The sequence below is a fragment of the Papio anubis genome, chromosome 4 (genome assembly GCF_008728515.1).
Source record: "Papio anubis isolate 15944 chromosome 4, Panubis1.0, whole genome shotgun sequence".
NCBI classification, from domain to species: Eukaryota; Metazoa; Chordata; class Mammalia; order Primates; family Cercopithecidae; genus Papio; species Papio anubis.
In genome coordinates, this window is record NC_044979.1 from 61,428,002 (window position 1) to 61,444,619 (window position 16,618).

General features: G+C 39.4%; 2 pseudogenes across 2 annotated transcripts; both read right to left on the reverse strand.

Annotated features, from left to right (window-relative positions):
- Positions 1-1,079: 1,079 nt before the first annotated feature.
- LOC110742878 lies at positions 1,080-1,786 on the reverse strand (annotated as a pseudogene). The gene has a single exon (XR_002521115.2). The product of XR_002521115.2 is annotated as an uncharacterized LOC110742878 (transcript).
- On the reverse strand, positions 1,080-5,673 carry LOC110742877 (annotated as a pseudogene). Its single transcript, XR_002521114.2, has one exon. The product of XR_002521114.2 is annotated as an acyl-CoA desaturase pseudogene (transcript).
- Between the last annotated feature and the right edge of the window lie 10,945 nt (positions 5,674-16,618).

Sequence of the window (16,618 nt, forward strand, 5' to 3'; positions counted from 1 at the left end):
GCCTTAACCACCAGCATAACATGGCCACCTCCCTTTTTTAACCTTTCATGATGACCTATTTGAGCTACACTTACAGAGAATACACTCAAGATACTAGCAAACCAAGGAGAAAATTTTCCATTTTAAATGCTACAACCATCTTTTAACCTAAAAAAAAAATTATAAATCAAATACATTCAAATTACTTCCACCCTCCATCAAATGTGGGCACTTAAGAAAAGCAGCCCTAACAAAAGTTTCCAGAATGAATCCCAGAAGGGAATCCTGCAAATCACGATACTGTTAATCCTCCACTCAGGTCCCTTTTTCTACAAGCCACTTCAGTAGGCTCTCAGGTGCAAAGGGATTCCACAGAGGGAGTGAGGGCAGGCTCATATGAAGCACTGTGATTAGAAAAGATGTAAGGCACCCGGGTTAAGTTGTCAGCACACCACCAAAGCAAGGACTGTTAGAAATCCAGACTCTTGATCAGATCTGAGTTTATCATTAATGTGTCACTTGAATTGAGCTTTAGAATCTTGAAAATAGTGTTCCTTACTCAGCAGACACACCCCCACCCCCATCCCCACCCACACCCACACAAACATTGGGGCCCTCAGCCTGAGGTGCCATCCAGCCTGATGTAGGGTCATGGTACAGATCAGATCAATGGCACATGATTACAATAGGAAGAAGTGAAAGTTGTTTTTTATTATTCATATATTATCAAGCAGGCCTCTGATGACCTGTGGAATTATAAATACCAGCAGACATTTCCAAGGGGTAGGCACACAGGTCAACAGAACTAAACTACAGTGATCTTCCCTTAGATTCTTTTCTACTGAGGTGAATAGCTCAAAAGACAAAGATGCCTTTAGTTCAGGCTAACCCCTGTAGCCTCTCTGCAATTAACACAGGAAGAAAGGCCCTCCTCCCTGCCAGCACTGGCGCTCAACAGTGGACTGAGTGTTTGGTAGCGTACATTTCCAATCTTAATAGAGCAAAGCCAGGCTTCTGCTTTGATGACTGAGCTACAGGGACAGGAGTGGTCCAAGGTTCTCAAAACACTGATGTTCTGTTTTTGTTTTTTTTTTTCTTCCCCAGACTTCTATACTATTGTCTGCCCTAGGCTGTAGGGAATACAGGTTAGTTTGCTGAACAGACACTCTGTTCAGCAGGGTTTGTGGTATCTCAAATCCCAGGTCTCAGCCAAAGCTTTGCAGTTCACCCTGACTCCAGGGAAGAGGGCCTCTTTTCGGGGTGAGGCACTTGGGTTCTTGCCCTTGCTTCTTCCCAGTGAGAACTGTTTCCTCCTACTTCTACAAGCACTGTACTGCCAGCTGAGAGCACTGACTCAGGCGGGGCACCCTTACCGAGCAAGCAGGGGGCATTCAGCATGCTCTCTGGTTCTGACCCTGACAGAGGGGACTGAAAATAAACCCTCTTTTGCTCTGTGGCTGACCCACCGGCTCAAAGTGAGCACTAGGACTGGCTGTGCCTCATGAGAGAAGGAGAGAGAGAGAGAGGCTCTCTGGTCCAGAAGTGTTTCTGGGAGGGTTTGCCAGCCTTGTCTTGAGCCATCAGTGTGGCAGGGGAGCACAGGGGTATAAGTGGAGACACTCTGGAGGCCACATGAAAGTGGCAGCTAGCTGTACTTTCGAAAGAGAAGCAATGGTTCAGTGACCCTGAGCATTCTGTCTGCAGGAGGGAGCTGCCTGGACAGCAAGTCATCACTGCCTCTGAATACATGCAAAGGAAGCTGCCTGTCCATGGAAAGAAGAAAACGTTTAGGGAAGAGAAAGATCTGGTAAAAGAAAAGGCACAGACAGGGTAGAGCCAGGAATCAAGAATCAGGGTAGTGAAGAGATTCCTAACCCTGCCCTCCAGGCAGTTCTATACTGTAGGCTAGATGTTAACAGAGCCAAAAAAAAAAAAAAAAGAGAGAGAGAGAGAGAGAGAAGGGGCACAACACTGTGGGGAGAAGCCTTCTAGTTTTTACTCATTTCAAGAAGAAACTGGAACTAATTAATGAATGGACCTAATATCTAGCTTACTTCATTAAGACTCCCAATAACTCAGTAACATTCTCAAGCCCCTGGCAACATGTGTTCAGATCCCTTCCAATGTGAAGTTCGCTGTTAGAAGCTGCCTATAGATCCTGTCCCTCAACCTCTCCATCTCATGTCCAGCAGTGGACAGGAAATTGGCGACCCAACTAATTCCTCCTCTCCTTCAGAGTTTTTTCAAACATCCCTCTTTGGGAGGGAAATACTCTAATAATTTAACGTTCTAAGCAATGTATATATGTATATATATTTTATGTTTGACCCGACTCCACCTCCTAAAATCCTTCCCTTTTTTTGGATGTTTGGATATGCTACAGCCATCTTATTACTATGAGGGGAGCAACCAATATCCTGAAGATGGCAGAGCAGAAAGAGGAAAGAATTGTGATGAGCAGCTCATGGAATCCTCAAAATTCTATGAGCTGCTGTTTTTACCAATTCTGGAAACACCCAACTTCAAGACTTCTTGATACATGAACTAAGAAATCTCCTTGTTATTAAAGAAAAAAAGAAAGAAAAGAAAACCCTTCCCCAGCAGAGACCATTTTTACTACAAACTCAAAACGTCTCTTCTTTATCCTCAGCCTAAACTATATGTTGTGACATTGAATTAGCATTGCCAAACACCACAGCCACTTCTTACCCCGAGCCAGGAGAGAATGCAAGCATGCTGTGTGGTGGAGTTTGAAGTCCTCACTAGGTAGGCAGCTGCACGTCTGATCATGGCAAGAGGTTCCTCTTGCTTCACTTCCCTCGTCCTTACATTCATACATGCTAAATCTCTCCTCTGACAGTTTACCTGCTTTAGAAGCTTTGTGTCAAATGAAGTTGCTTTTCCATTCCATCTGGCAAAAGCCTGGGCTGAAGATAATTAACAGGGGACTGCCCAGAAGATTCTGTTTTATCTCTAGCTCAAGCCACCTACTTCAAAGCTCACAGCAGCTCAAGGAAAGACAGCTATCTGGAGCAAAGACCATTCGTTTAAGGTTACAGAAAGGTTGTCCAGGCTTTGGAAGCTGGACACTGAACAAAGACTGACCAGCTGCTTGCCTGGGAGGCAATAAGAGAAAGAAGGGCGATAGCAACAAAGTGAAAAGGAGGACAATGGGCCTAGAAGAGAGAGAGGATAAGAGAAGAAATAACATCAGCTTAACGTCATAAAGGCAGAGTTGTTGGCTTTCAATACTTTTGTATTTTAAAAGAATACTGTACTGGAATGGGTTGACATAGTCATCTTTAGCATCCTGGTAGCATTATTCAGTAGTTAATAAACAGACATTAAAACCTCTGCCTGGCTGGCTTTTGTAAAAGGAACCTGAGGGACCCCAAACTCAGTCACTCTTGTAGCTTCAGTCTCCGGTTCTTTTAATGCTGGCCAAGGTGGAGGCCTTGGAGACTTTCTTCCGGTCATAGGCCAGACCCAGGGAGGCCATGCAATCAATGAAGAATGTGGTGAAGCTGATGTGCCAGCTGTACTCACTGGCAGAGTAGTCATAGGGAAAGGAGTGGTGGTACTCGTGGAAGCCCTCACCAACAGCTCCAGGTGAAACCAGGACATTCTCCCGGGGGCTAATGTTCTTGTCATAAGGACGATATCTGAAGAGGTGAGCAGCACTGTTCACCAGCCAGGTGGCATGAAGCACTACAGCATACCGCAAGAAGGTGGCAATGAACAAGCTGTGTTGAAAAGTTTCACCCCAGAAACACCAGGGCACAAGCGTGGGCAGGGTGAAGCACATATCAGCAGCAAACCGGGGTTTGTAGTACCTCCTCTGGAACATCACCAGTTTCTCGGCTTCTAGATCAGACAAGTCTAGCGTACCACCCTTCTCTTTGACAGCTGAGTGTTTGCACAGCCAACCCACGTGAGAGAAGACAAAGCCATGTCTGGAATTATGAGGATCAGCATGTGTTTCTGAAAACTTGTGATGGGCACGGTGGTCATGAGCCCATTCATAGATACCATTCTGGAATGCCATTGTGTTGGCAATGATCAGAAAGAGCCGCAGGGGCAGCCGAGCTTTGTAAGAGGGTTGGCTCCACAGAGGATGAGCTCCTGCTGTTATGTCCAGGGCCCTGACAAAATAGTAGAATAACCCCCAAAGCCAGGAGTAGAACTTGCAGGTAGGAATCAAAGTGATCCCAAACAGGGCACCCAAGTGTAGCAGAGACATAAGGATGACGTTTCTCCAGACATAATTAACCTTGGGGCTTGGGCCTTCCTTATCATTATAGGTGGGGTCATATATATCATCTTTTATACCAGGGCGAATGTCTTCTTCCAAGTAGAGGGGCATCGTCTCCAACTTATCTCCCCCATTCTGCAGGACCCTGGAGGGAGGCGCTGTGATGGTGGTAGTGGTGGTATGGGAGCTAGAGATAACTCCGTCCCGTGTTCCCGCCCCCCAGGCGTGTTGCAGGGGGACGTGGCCGCCTCCTCAGGATCGGGAGCTCTGGGGACGCGGGCAGCCTTGCCTCCCTCCCGGGCGAACGCCGGGTGTTGGGTACCTATGTGAGTACTTTGAAGAATATGAAGACTTGCCTGGCCCAGCATATGATCAGTTGTGTTATACATTCTATGTGAACTTGTAAAGAATGTGAATTCTATAACTTAGATGTAAGTTTATTAATACAGATCAACTTTGTTAGTAATGTTCAAGTCTACATCTTGATTGATTTTTAACCTGTTTTATTATTTGCAAAGAGAGATGTGTTAAAATCTCCAATTATGGCTGTGAATTTGTTTTTTATGTATTTGTTTTACCTAGAGAAAGACAATGTTAGTAGGTACATAAAAGTCTAGAATTGCCATATCATTCTAGTGACTCAAAGTTTAATTAGGAAATATTCCTCTTTATTAGTATTAATGCTTCTTGCCACTGTTAGTACGAGCTTTCTTTTAGTTAGTTTTTGAACACTATTTTTCTTTCATCCTTTTACTTTTGGTCTTTTATTTCAACTTAAGAAATGTCTTTTGTAAGCAACATAGGTTTTTAAATTTTTGTTTTAAATCCAGTCTGAAAATCTTTGTTAGTGTTTTCAGTCTATTTACATTTACTGTAAGTACCATTATATTTGAGTTCAAATCTGCCACACTACTCTCTGCATTCTATTTATCCACCTTTGCTGTGCTCCTTTTTTCTTGCCTTCTCTCAGATTAAGTATTTTCTTATTATTTATATTTTCTGCCTTGTTAGACTGATAATTATATATTATTCTTTTAGTGGTTACTCTAATGGTTACATTGCTGACTCATTAAAGTGTAATAGAAACTAATACTCAGCATTTCTTAGACAATGCAAACACATTGGAACATATTAACTTGATGTATACCATTCCTGCTTTTTGTGTTATTAAAAAGTATTTTAACTCCTTAAAACATTGTTTATATTGTTTTATAAGGTCAATATTTATGCAGATTTATGTTTATTATGTAGTCTTACCATTGTTTTTCACTTCCGATATATCTCTGTGCTGCCATGTTGGATCATTTTTCTATGAGCAGATCCTTATAGCATATCTGAAATATTTACTGACACAATTACTGACATAAGAGTACATGTTAAGAAATGAATATGGGCTGGGCACGGTGGCTCACACCTGTAATCCCAGCACTTTGGGAGGCCAAGGTAAGCAGATTACCTGAGGTCAGGAGCTTGAGACCAGACTGGGCAACATGGTGAAATCTCATCTCTACTAAAAGTACAAAAATTAGCTGGGCATGGTGGCACACACCTGTAATCCCAGCTACTCGGGAGGCTGAAGCAGGAGAATTGCTCGAGTCCGGGAGAAGGAGGTTGCAGTGAACCGAAATCATGCCACTGCACTCCAGCATGGCCGACAAAGCAAGGTTCTGTCTCAAAAAAATATATATATATAAAAAAAGAAATTAATATGAAATATAGCAGGGATACAGAAGACAAGTAAGTTGGGAAGTGTTAAATTTGAAGAATTTGAAGGAAGGTCAAACAGGAGCTTATTTATAAGAGAGCTTCTTATTTCTTCAGACTGACAACTGGCTTACAGGTGTAAGACTCCTAACCCATCCAGTAATAAGAGTCAACGTTAAAACTTTTAGGTGAAGTTTAAAATTGGTAAGACGTTGACTTTGAACCGTGAATGGAGTTGGTCCAATGACAGTCTTTTAGATGGGATGCTGTGTTTGGAGTACAATTATTCCATTCAGATTGCTCTCTTCCCTCTACAATTTATGCATAAGCACAGAGGAGGAAAAGCCTGTAATGAAAAAAAAAAAAAAAAGAAAGAAAAAGAAAAAAAAGAAAAACAAAGAGGCAGTGTATATTTTTTAGATTCTTTTAAGGTATGGATTCTGAGACAGACAATCCTAAAGTTTGAATCTCAGCTTTTATACTTCCAAGCTATTTTGTCTTAATTAATTATCTCTGCCTCTTTCTCTCTATGATCTTTTCATTTCCTCAGCTAGGCAATGAATATAATGAGAGTGCTTATCTTATTGGGTTCTTGTGAGAAATAAATGAGATTATCTTTAAAAGTGGTAAGTCCATGCGTTGCACTTAGTAAGAGCTCAATAAATATTAGCTGCCCACACTCATACAGTCTTTCAGGGAGACTGATGACACAGGGCAGCATTTCATCATGACAATTATATGAATACAATGTTTTATAGAATGTATGTGCAGGAGGAGACATTTCCACCCAGTTTGGCATAATGCCTGTTAAGAGAAACAGGTAAGTATAGTAACAGACACACTAAGATCAGAAAGAAGTGGTAGAAATGACCTGAGTAATGGCTGCCAATAGGAAAACAGAAATAGTATAGGAAGAAATGTTGGGCACATCAAGGTAGAAGAAGAAAAGGGAAAGTTTATGCTTCCTCAGCATGAGGTACCCTAAACCCAGGAAGGAGGGGTTGGGAATAAGTTTTATAGACACTCTGCTGGTGGAGTTGAGCAAGGGAGTATTTTTTTGTTGTCAATGCCATTGTTTCCTTTTTGTATCCTTCAGATTAGTGGAACCAGAGAGAACATCAGATTACACAGTATTATGTATAAGTATGACCTTAATACATAGCAGAAGAAGCCTAGTATAGCAGCAGAAGGCTTTTTCTTCTTTGGGTTCATGTGTACAGTCTAGAGAGAAAGAGGGCAATCTGAAGAAGAAGACCCTAATACACAGAGAAGAACTCAAATACATACAGTGGATGGTACTGGTGTCCTTCTCAGATCCCTTTAACTGCCTACTGCGCCCATGTACCAGTCGCTATGTGCATCAGCTGTTATCAACTCACAACCACCCCCTTCTCCCAAGACTTGCAAAATGGAAGCTGTCTCACCTAGAAGGCTATTTCTCACCCAGACTTGTGCTGACTGGCTGGGTCCTTTCCCCAACATGGAACTAACTTATTTGTCTAATTTTCACTCAGAGTACCCCACCGTGGTCTCAGGATGAAACTAGCTTCTGAAAGCACCTCTCTGACCTCTTCTGCTCCTACCGCTTCCCTTTCTGTAAGACATCACTTGAACAAGAATCCTAATCTCAGGATCAATTTCGAGGAAGCCCAACCTATGACAAAAAGAAATACAAAAATAAATCCAGTAGCTTTGAAGACAAATAAACATCATCAGAGAAGTTTATTTTTACAGGCTCCGGACCAAATGCTCTGTATCATTCACCACATAGAAACATTCTAAAAACATATTTTATGGATATTATTTCTAATCTTTTTTTGCAAGGTATTAAAAATGTCTTTTGCTTTTTCTTATTAATAGCAATCTCTCATCCATATTCTGCTCTGCACTTCAATTCACCACAGTCATGCTGCCCACTTTCTGACTGATAGTGATAGCATAGGTATCTCCACAGCTTTGTCTAGTAATGATAATAATAACAGTAAGTGCTGACATTTCTTGAACACTTGTACATCCCAATAGCTTTTGGAAGTACTTACATAGATTAACTCATTTAATCCTAAAGTGGCCCCATGAGATAGGGATCATTATTGTCCTTGTTTTGAAGAAGAGGAAATTAAAGCACAAAGTTTTTTGTTGTTGTTGTTGTTGTTTTTTTTTTTTTTTTTTTTTTGAGACGGAGTCTCGCTCTGTCGCCCAGGCTGGAGTGCAGTGGCCGGATCTCAGCTCACTGCAAGCTCTGCCTCCCGGGTTTACGCCATTCTCCTGCCTCAGCCTCCCAAGTAGCTGGGACTACAGGCGCCCGCCACCTCGCCCGGCTAGTTTTTTGTATTTTTAGTAGAGACGGGGTTTCACCATGTTAGCCAGGATGGTTTTGATCTCCTGACCTTGTAAAGCACAAAGTTTTTAAAGGCAACTTCTCAAGGTCACATAATGCGAATAGAGGTGTTAGGTTAGTCCAGTCCAGACTTTCTGAATACAGAGATCATGTTTTTAACCACTAGTTTCCTATATCCACCCACTCCCACCGACTCTACAACATCTGAGGTGATATAATGGCTCCACACTCTCTCAGTTCTCTGTTACTTCCCATGGAGGAAAATACATTAGTTGCCCATATGATATACAGTCCTCATCTCACCCAGAAAGATTTTCTTGTGAAAAAAATAAGAGCTTATTATGGGAGATAATATGTATGTTATCTTACATGACAAAAGAGAATTTGCAGATGTGATTAAGTTAAAGACCTTGAGATTAAGTGATTATTCTGAATTATCTGGGTGGTCCACTGTAATCACAAGGATCCTTAAAAAAGGAAATGGGGAGCCAGATTCGGAATTTATTAGACTTTTAACCTTCAGAACCAATTTGTGTTTTAAGCCAGTAAATTTGTATTAATTTATTACAACAGCAATAGAAAATTAATGCAGAGACTGAGATAATGCATGTAAGATGATTACCATGGTACATAACTGGAACATAGACCTAGTATCCAACTATTAGATATTATTATTATTGCTGTTTTTATTTATTATTAATGATATCATTTTGAATGTCTGAGAAGTCTTCAAAGAGCAGTTGTAGCCTAACTTGGTCATTAAATACTGATGAACTAAAAACAATGGGAAGTGCCTGGTAAAAGGAACAATGTTGGCAAAAATATGGTAATGGAATAACACAAGGTTTGCTGAGAACCATGTTTTGGAGACCGTTCAATGACAAACTTTATGCAGTTGGAAGCCTTTAGAGTTAGTGATATGTTGGAAGCTTTGTTTTCAACAATTTAATCTGATGGGTAATTGACACTGGGCAAAGTTCAAGAAAAAGACACTGACTCCAGTACTGAGATAAGAGCAAGAATTACAGAAATTTAGTGGAAGAAGAAATAATGGGATAGATAGAGTATGAACTTCCTGAGGGCTGGGCCTCTGTATCACACATTTTTTGGGAACACCTAAGAGTGTGACAGTATTGATTGTGAAATATATACTAGTTTAACAAGGAAAGAAACCATTTAGAGAAAGGCTAAATAAGATGTGACTTATGTCTCCAAGTTCTGGGATAATATCTAGTATCTCTCTTTTAGCCTCAGTGTCTAGGAGAGTGTTTCCACTAATGCTCAAAAAAAGATTTATTTTGGATGGGTTTTAGGCTTTTATTTCAACTCCGTGATGAACTAAAGCTCTGTAGAGAGGCAAGAATGGGAGATACTTGAATTGTCAGTAAAGAGATAATTGAATTAGTAAATGTGAGTAAACAAAACCTTAAAATATAGTCCATATGGGAAAAACTCTGGATGATCCAGCAATTGCTATAATTGCCCAGAGTCTGAATCTCAAACTTCTTACTCCTTGACCAGTGTGTGCATGTTATACCACAGTTGTCTAAATGACTAATAATTATTAACAATATTTATCTTTTAAGCTGCAAGCCAGAAAATATATCTACCTTCAACTTTGTTGTGATTGTTAGAAAATGTTTCTAATTAATGTAAATCTTAAGGAGGCAGATACTGAAGAAGTGAAAGTACTTGGGATAATAATGTAGAAAAAATTAAGATACTGTTGTTGTATTAGCAAGGATTTATATGCTTTTATTTGTTCCCAGCAAAAGAATCATTATCTCCCCCCACTCATTAAATCATTTGATTGCACACTTGGTATTTTAAGAGTTCCCAAATGTCATGCAGTTTTAACATGGTATTTGTTTGTGTGTGTGTATTTTGGGAAAGGTGTGCTTGCTAATAAATTTAAGACAGCATGGCTGCATTTCATATGGCACCTAACCTCAGTCCTGTGAAATATTGTCATGGTTACCTGCAAAGCAGCAGGATGTATGTGGGTGAAAGATGAGGTTCAAACAGTATAAGAATAGGCTCTTTAACAGAAACCAGATTATGGACAAAGAGAGGAAGGTGGAGGAAGGTGGAGGAAGGTAGGAGGAACTGTGAGCAGACCAATGATCAGCTGTTTTTGTACTAATGCATTGACTAAATAATTTCTTTTCTGTAGTCATGACCTAATAATTATTAGTTTCAAATGGTTGCATCTCAGAGACTGTGTCCTTTATGGAAGTTGCTCCACAACAAATTGGAAGAAAGTGGGAGTGAAATTATAAATTATCAAAGTAAGGGAATTATTTAAGGAAAGGATGAGTGTGTTCATTAGGACACAGGGTGGTCCCCGTACTTCAGGCATTTGGAGATTATAGAAACACTGAATAATCCAGCTTGTAAGCTTTAGTACATTTACCTAGACTCTTTAGCCACTTTTGTGTTTTTAAACTGCTTTGCAATGATAATTTGTTGTTCATAAGCCTTCTCCTAAAAAAACCAAAATTTCTTTCTATGGTTATTAAAAGTCTTCATTATTGCCTAAATTTGTCAAAATCTAGGTTGATTTGACTTATTTGTAAAAAGTTACTCATTATTTCATTCTGTTTCCTACTTTTCAGCAGCTTGGTTAAAGTGTAATATTCTCTTATTATTTTTACACTTCTCTATGAATTTAGAGGAGAGAGAAAATGGCTAAAAAGAGACGGCATTTTTAAAAGCATAGATAGTTCAGTAATAAACTTAACAACACTCTGTGTAGCTCTTAGCAAATACCAACCTAGGCTGTGGAGCAACAACAACAAAAAAAACATCACATGCACAAAACAGAAAAAAAGACAAAGTGATGAGCCCCATGTGAAGCGGAGGAGCAAAGGGATTTGGGACTACAGAAGACTGAGCAATTAAAAAGAGACTAAGTTATAAACAAAGATTATTCAAACCAAACTCCGACACAAGCTTGTTTACTATTCACATAATGAATATGAGAATTGATACTTAAAACAAGTTTCTGAACATTCCCATTAGGGATAACATAAAACTAAGGACATCCTGTCACCCAAAAAAAGCAACAAATTCTTTTTGAAAGATATAGACTCCTTGAATCTGGTGATTCCATCTTAATTTACCTACTCTTGTAAATAATCTCGGATGAATATTTTATAATCGTGAATGACTCGATAAAATGAAAACAAGTTTGCCAAAAAATATACAACTTCAGGAAATAGAATCTGATTTGTGAAGATACTCTTTCCATGAAGTTTAACTTTTTTTCGAGTATATATTTTAGTACTATTATTTCTGCAGTTTAAATTGATGCTAAAGGTGTATAGAAATGAAACTGGTAAGAAAAAAGCGACGTTTTTTTTTTGTTTGTTTTTGTTTTTGTTCTTCATTCCCAGAAGAAAAGCCTCAAGCTGCAACAGGGCAGTTTTTCTCCAGGGTCCAATGATAACAGAGCCAATTATGTTGTGTGATGCATTCACCACCCTTGCAATTCTCCTACATGCATACATAAAACTCTACACATGTATGTGTCAGAATTTACTAATATGTATTCCAAATATTTCTTCATCCATCAACAGAACTGTACACTCAAAAGGAAGTAGAAACTAAAATGTGCTTCATTAGCTTTTCAAATAATGTTAAATTTACAGACATGTTAAAGAGCAGGCTGCTGTCTCAGATTAAGCCAGACTCTTCAAGGTAAGAACCAATAAAGGTAAATATTTTCAGTTGATGATACAATTTTATTCTTTAAAAAAAAAAACTAGTCCGGGCGCGGTGGCTCACACCTGTAATCCCAGCACTTTGGGAGGCCGAGGCAGGCAGATCACGAGGTCAGGAGATCGAGAACATCCTGGCTAACCCGGTGAAACCCCGTCTCTACTAAAAAATACAAAAAATTAGCAGGGTGTGGTGGCGGGCGCCTGTAGTCCCAGCTACTCGGGAGGCTGAGGCAGGAGAATGGCGTGAACCCGGGAGGCGGAGCTTGAAGTGAGCTAGATCGTACCACTGCACTTCAGCCTGGGTGACAGAGCAAGACTCCATCTCAAAATAAATAAATAAATAAAATTAAATAAAATAAAAAATTACAACTGCCTTTTTGTGTCCCTGTATCTCACCAGCACAAACAAACAAATAAAACCCACTAACTTTTACAAGTCAAAATCTAAGATCTCATTTGCAGCCCGTTGACCCAAAATCCATAGCATTGTCGTGAACATGCTGTGAACAAAAGCCAATACATACATCACTGTATACTACATGCTCTCTGGTTCTCATAATAGGAAAAAGATTCAGGAAGCAATACAAACATTTGCAAAGGAAAGAATCCGTATGATATTTTGGTGTGACTTGTCTTTAAAGTGAATTGAGCTGTCATTCTTTTATTTTTTTTCCTATAAATAAAACATTACTGTTTTAATGCCAGCTGGGTTTTCCTCCTCAGAATATAACTTATAATGGAAAAATAATTCTTTTTTTTTGGAGAATAATTATTTTCTTATTCAATAACTCTAAGCCTTCTAATTCTTGCTTTGTCGTTCTAGAACATACATCGGTAAGCATTCTATGATAACCAGAAGAATATTTGTAAACATATTAATAAATGTTTTGCCATAGATTTAGAGCTATAATTTTAGGGTGAAAACCATTTAGAAATCTCTCAATTTTACTGATACATAGTTTGAGGTCCACAAATATTTAGTGGCCAAGATCTCCTGTGAGGGTCAGAAAAGACAGTAAGACAGATCTTATGAAGGACTTTTGTTTCTTATTAGAGGGAGGAAAACACTTGAATCAAATATTTGGTTACATGCTTTTTTTTTAAAAGGCAGCAATAGTCCTTAATGGTTCTGAGTCTGCAGGGTAGACTGGAAACTTAATCTTCTCTCTCTCCCCAGTGATGTTGATAGAATTTTTTAAAACTAGTATATGCACAAAGAGAACAAAAAGGTGTGGTATCATCAGGCAAGAGGTTTTATCAAATGTCTGGAAGACAGAAAGTGGATTGAAGAATGCCAACAAATACAGCAGGCTGTGGGAATCCATTGTACAATTACCACAGAGGAAATGAAGAGGAGGGAGTCCAGGTTTGAACATGGAAATGTCATATATTACTGAGCACCAGGCACTTTACACCCCCTCCTCAAACCTCCACATGCAGAACAACCTGCTGCCGGCATGTACCCAGTGAAACATCCAACAGAGTGCAGTTCTCTAAATGATTCAAAAGAGCCCTCTGGTAAGAAGTAAAGAACAAATTTAATTGTTGGCACCCTCGTTTAAATCTCCTTTAATTCTAGAATGTAAGGCATATCTGAAATAAAAGCCAGGTATCTGACTCATTACCCTTAAGAATCAGCCAACATACTCTGTTAATGTACAAAGAGAGCACTTTTTTCCTATTATTTATGAACCAATAACCCAAGATATTACTCATATTATCATTATGGATTGATAATTAAAATGTTTGAGGCTGGGCGCGGTGGCTCAAGCCTGTAATCCCAGCACTTTGGGAGGCCGAGACGGGCAGATCACGAGGTCAGGAGATCGAGACCATCCTGGCTAACACGGTGAAACCCCGTGTCTACTAAAAAAGACAAGGCGAGGTGGCGGGCGCCTGTAGTCCCAGCTACTTGGGAGGCTGAGGCAGGAAAATGGCCTAAACCCGGGAGGCGGAGCTTGCAGTGAGCTGAGATCCAGTCACTGCACTCCAGCCTGGGTGACAGAGCGAGACTCTGTCTCAAAAAAAAAAAAAAAAAAGAAAAAAAAAAGAAAAAAATGTTTGAAAGTAGAAGATAAATATAAAAAATAAAAAGACAGTACCAAGAGGAAATCAAGGCAATTTCCAGAAGAAAGATAACATTCCAGAAATTGTTTACTGTCTTTATAGACATTCACTAAGATATTGCATCTATGAAAAATAATTACATGCTATATAAAAGTATCAATAAAAAATAAAAGCTACTGAAAATGAAAATGTATAATTAAAAAACAGAAGTTGCCTATGAACTTTGGAAGATAAGAGTAAATAAAACCTCCTGGAATATAGAACAAAATAATAGAGAGTAAAAAATATAAAGGAAAAATCTTACATATAAATGATTAATCTAAGGGTCCTAATATGACTCAGTGGAGTTCAAATAGAGACTAAATTGGAGAAAATGGAAGGGGTGAATATAGGAGGTATTATCAATGAAAAAATAGGCCAGGCGCAGTGGCTCACGCCTGTAATCCCAGAACTTTGGGAGGCCGAGGTGGGTGGATCACCCGAGGTCAGGAGACCAGCCTAGCCAACATGGCAAAACCCTGTCTCTACTAAAATTACAAAAATTAGCCAGGCGTGGTGGCACACGCCAATAGTCGCAGCTACTAGGGAGGCTGAGGCAGGACAATCGCTTGAACCTGGGAGGTGGAGGTTGCAGTGAGCTGAGACTAGCCCACTGCCCTCCAGCCTGGGTGACAAAGCGAGATTCTGTCTCAAAAAAAAAAGAAAAAAAAAAATAGAAGAGGGACAAACAAGTGTTCAGATTGAGAACTCCCATGGAGGGCTGACGCAGATGAATTTAAAAAGATCTAAGGATAAAGGGAAGATTTTAGAAATTGAGAGTAGTATACACATACGTGAGAGCATGTCAGTGAGAGAGATTGATTTGAGGATATACTTTGGCAAAATGATGGATTAACTAAGCATGATTAAGACATTGGATCCAGTAAAAGGTGAATTTAAACCAAAATAGAAATAAAGAGAAGTCCCAACATGACAGTTCTAAAGCAGGCCTGGCGAGCAATCTGTCCAAATCAGAGCAGAAGGATGGAAGGCTCCTGGAAGGTATTTCTAGGGGGAAATAAAGTTTAAAACAAAGACAGTGTGGTTGCTAAGTTGGGATCATGGCAGTGATCCAGCTGAGAAATAAGCATGGTAGTGGAGGACTTGAGAAAATATTGGATTTGGATTAGATTTTGAAGTTAAAACTGATCAGATTTGCTAGAAGATTGGATGGTCGATGTGAACAAAAGAGCAAGGTCAAGTATAAATCCAAGATTTTCATTTTAACCACCCAAGGGAATAAGAAAGGCCCTTAGAAATGTAAGGGTCAATGAAATATCTGTGCAAGAATGCGTGTTTATACCGATGTAAGTTCAAATTAGAGCCAAAAGTCTGTGGGGTTCAAGAAGAATAAAATTAAGGAATGAAACTAAGATTAAAATTCAGGACTAAATGGCATGATTCATATTAAAGATACTGAAGATAATGTGAGGTAAGCAAACACAGCTTTTACACAAAATGAGAGAAAAAAAGGGATGTCATAAACTTCAGGAAAAAACAAACTACCAAACTGTATAAAATATGCATGATCTAACAAAGTAAATAGTTTTAGTTGGATAAAACTAACCAATGCCTGGCATTAGTTTGAGTCATTCATTCATGTAACTATTCTTAATTCATCCATTTATGTAACAATGAACTGCTATTATGTATCAGACACTATTAGATATGTGGAAGAAATAATAGTAAACAAAATAGATAAGTCTTTTATAAGCCTTCATTACATGAAGAAAGTGGATAAACGAATAAGAGATACAAATGTAGTGTAGGTAAAAGTACACTGCAGTAAAGCAGTAAACAAAAGTACAGTCAGAAAATAGAGAGTAGTGAAGAATACTTTTAAAGATGATGCTTGAGGCCATGTGTGGTGGTCCATGCCTATAATCCCAGCACTTTGGGAGGTAGAGGTGGGGGGATCACTTGAGGTCAGGAGTTCTAGACTAGCCTGGCCAACATGGCGAAACCCCATCTCTACTAAAAATACAAAACTTAGCCAATCATGGTGGCACATTCCTATAATCCCAGCTATTCAGTAGGTTGAGGCAGGAGAATCTCTTGAATCCAGGAGGCAAAGGGTGCAGTTAGCTGAGATCATCCCACTGTACTCCAGCCTGGGTGACAGAGCTAGACTCCGTCTCAAAAATTAAAAAAAAAAAAAAATTATATTAAAAAAATAAAATAAAATGAAAAGACAAAAATCAGCCAGGAATGGTGGCACAGTTCTGTAGTCTGAGCTACTTGGGAGGTTGAGGCGGGAGACCCACCTAAGCCCGGTAGGGTAAGGCATCTGTGAGCTGTGATTGCACCACTGCACTCCAGTGCTCCAGCATGGGTGAGAGAGCAAGACCTTGTCTCAAAAAAAAAAAAAAAAAAAAAAAAAAAAAAAAAAAGAGAGAGAGAGAGAGAAAGAGAAAGAATTGAGAGATTGAGAAAGTGTTCCTTGAGGAAATGACCTCTAAGCAGAGATATGAATTAAGTAGGGAGAGAGTCACTGAGATATGAGATACATATTTAAAAA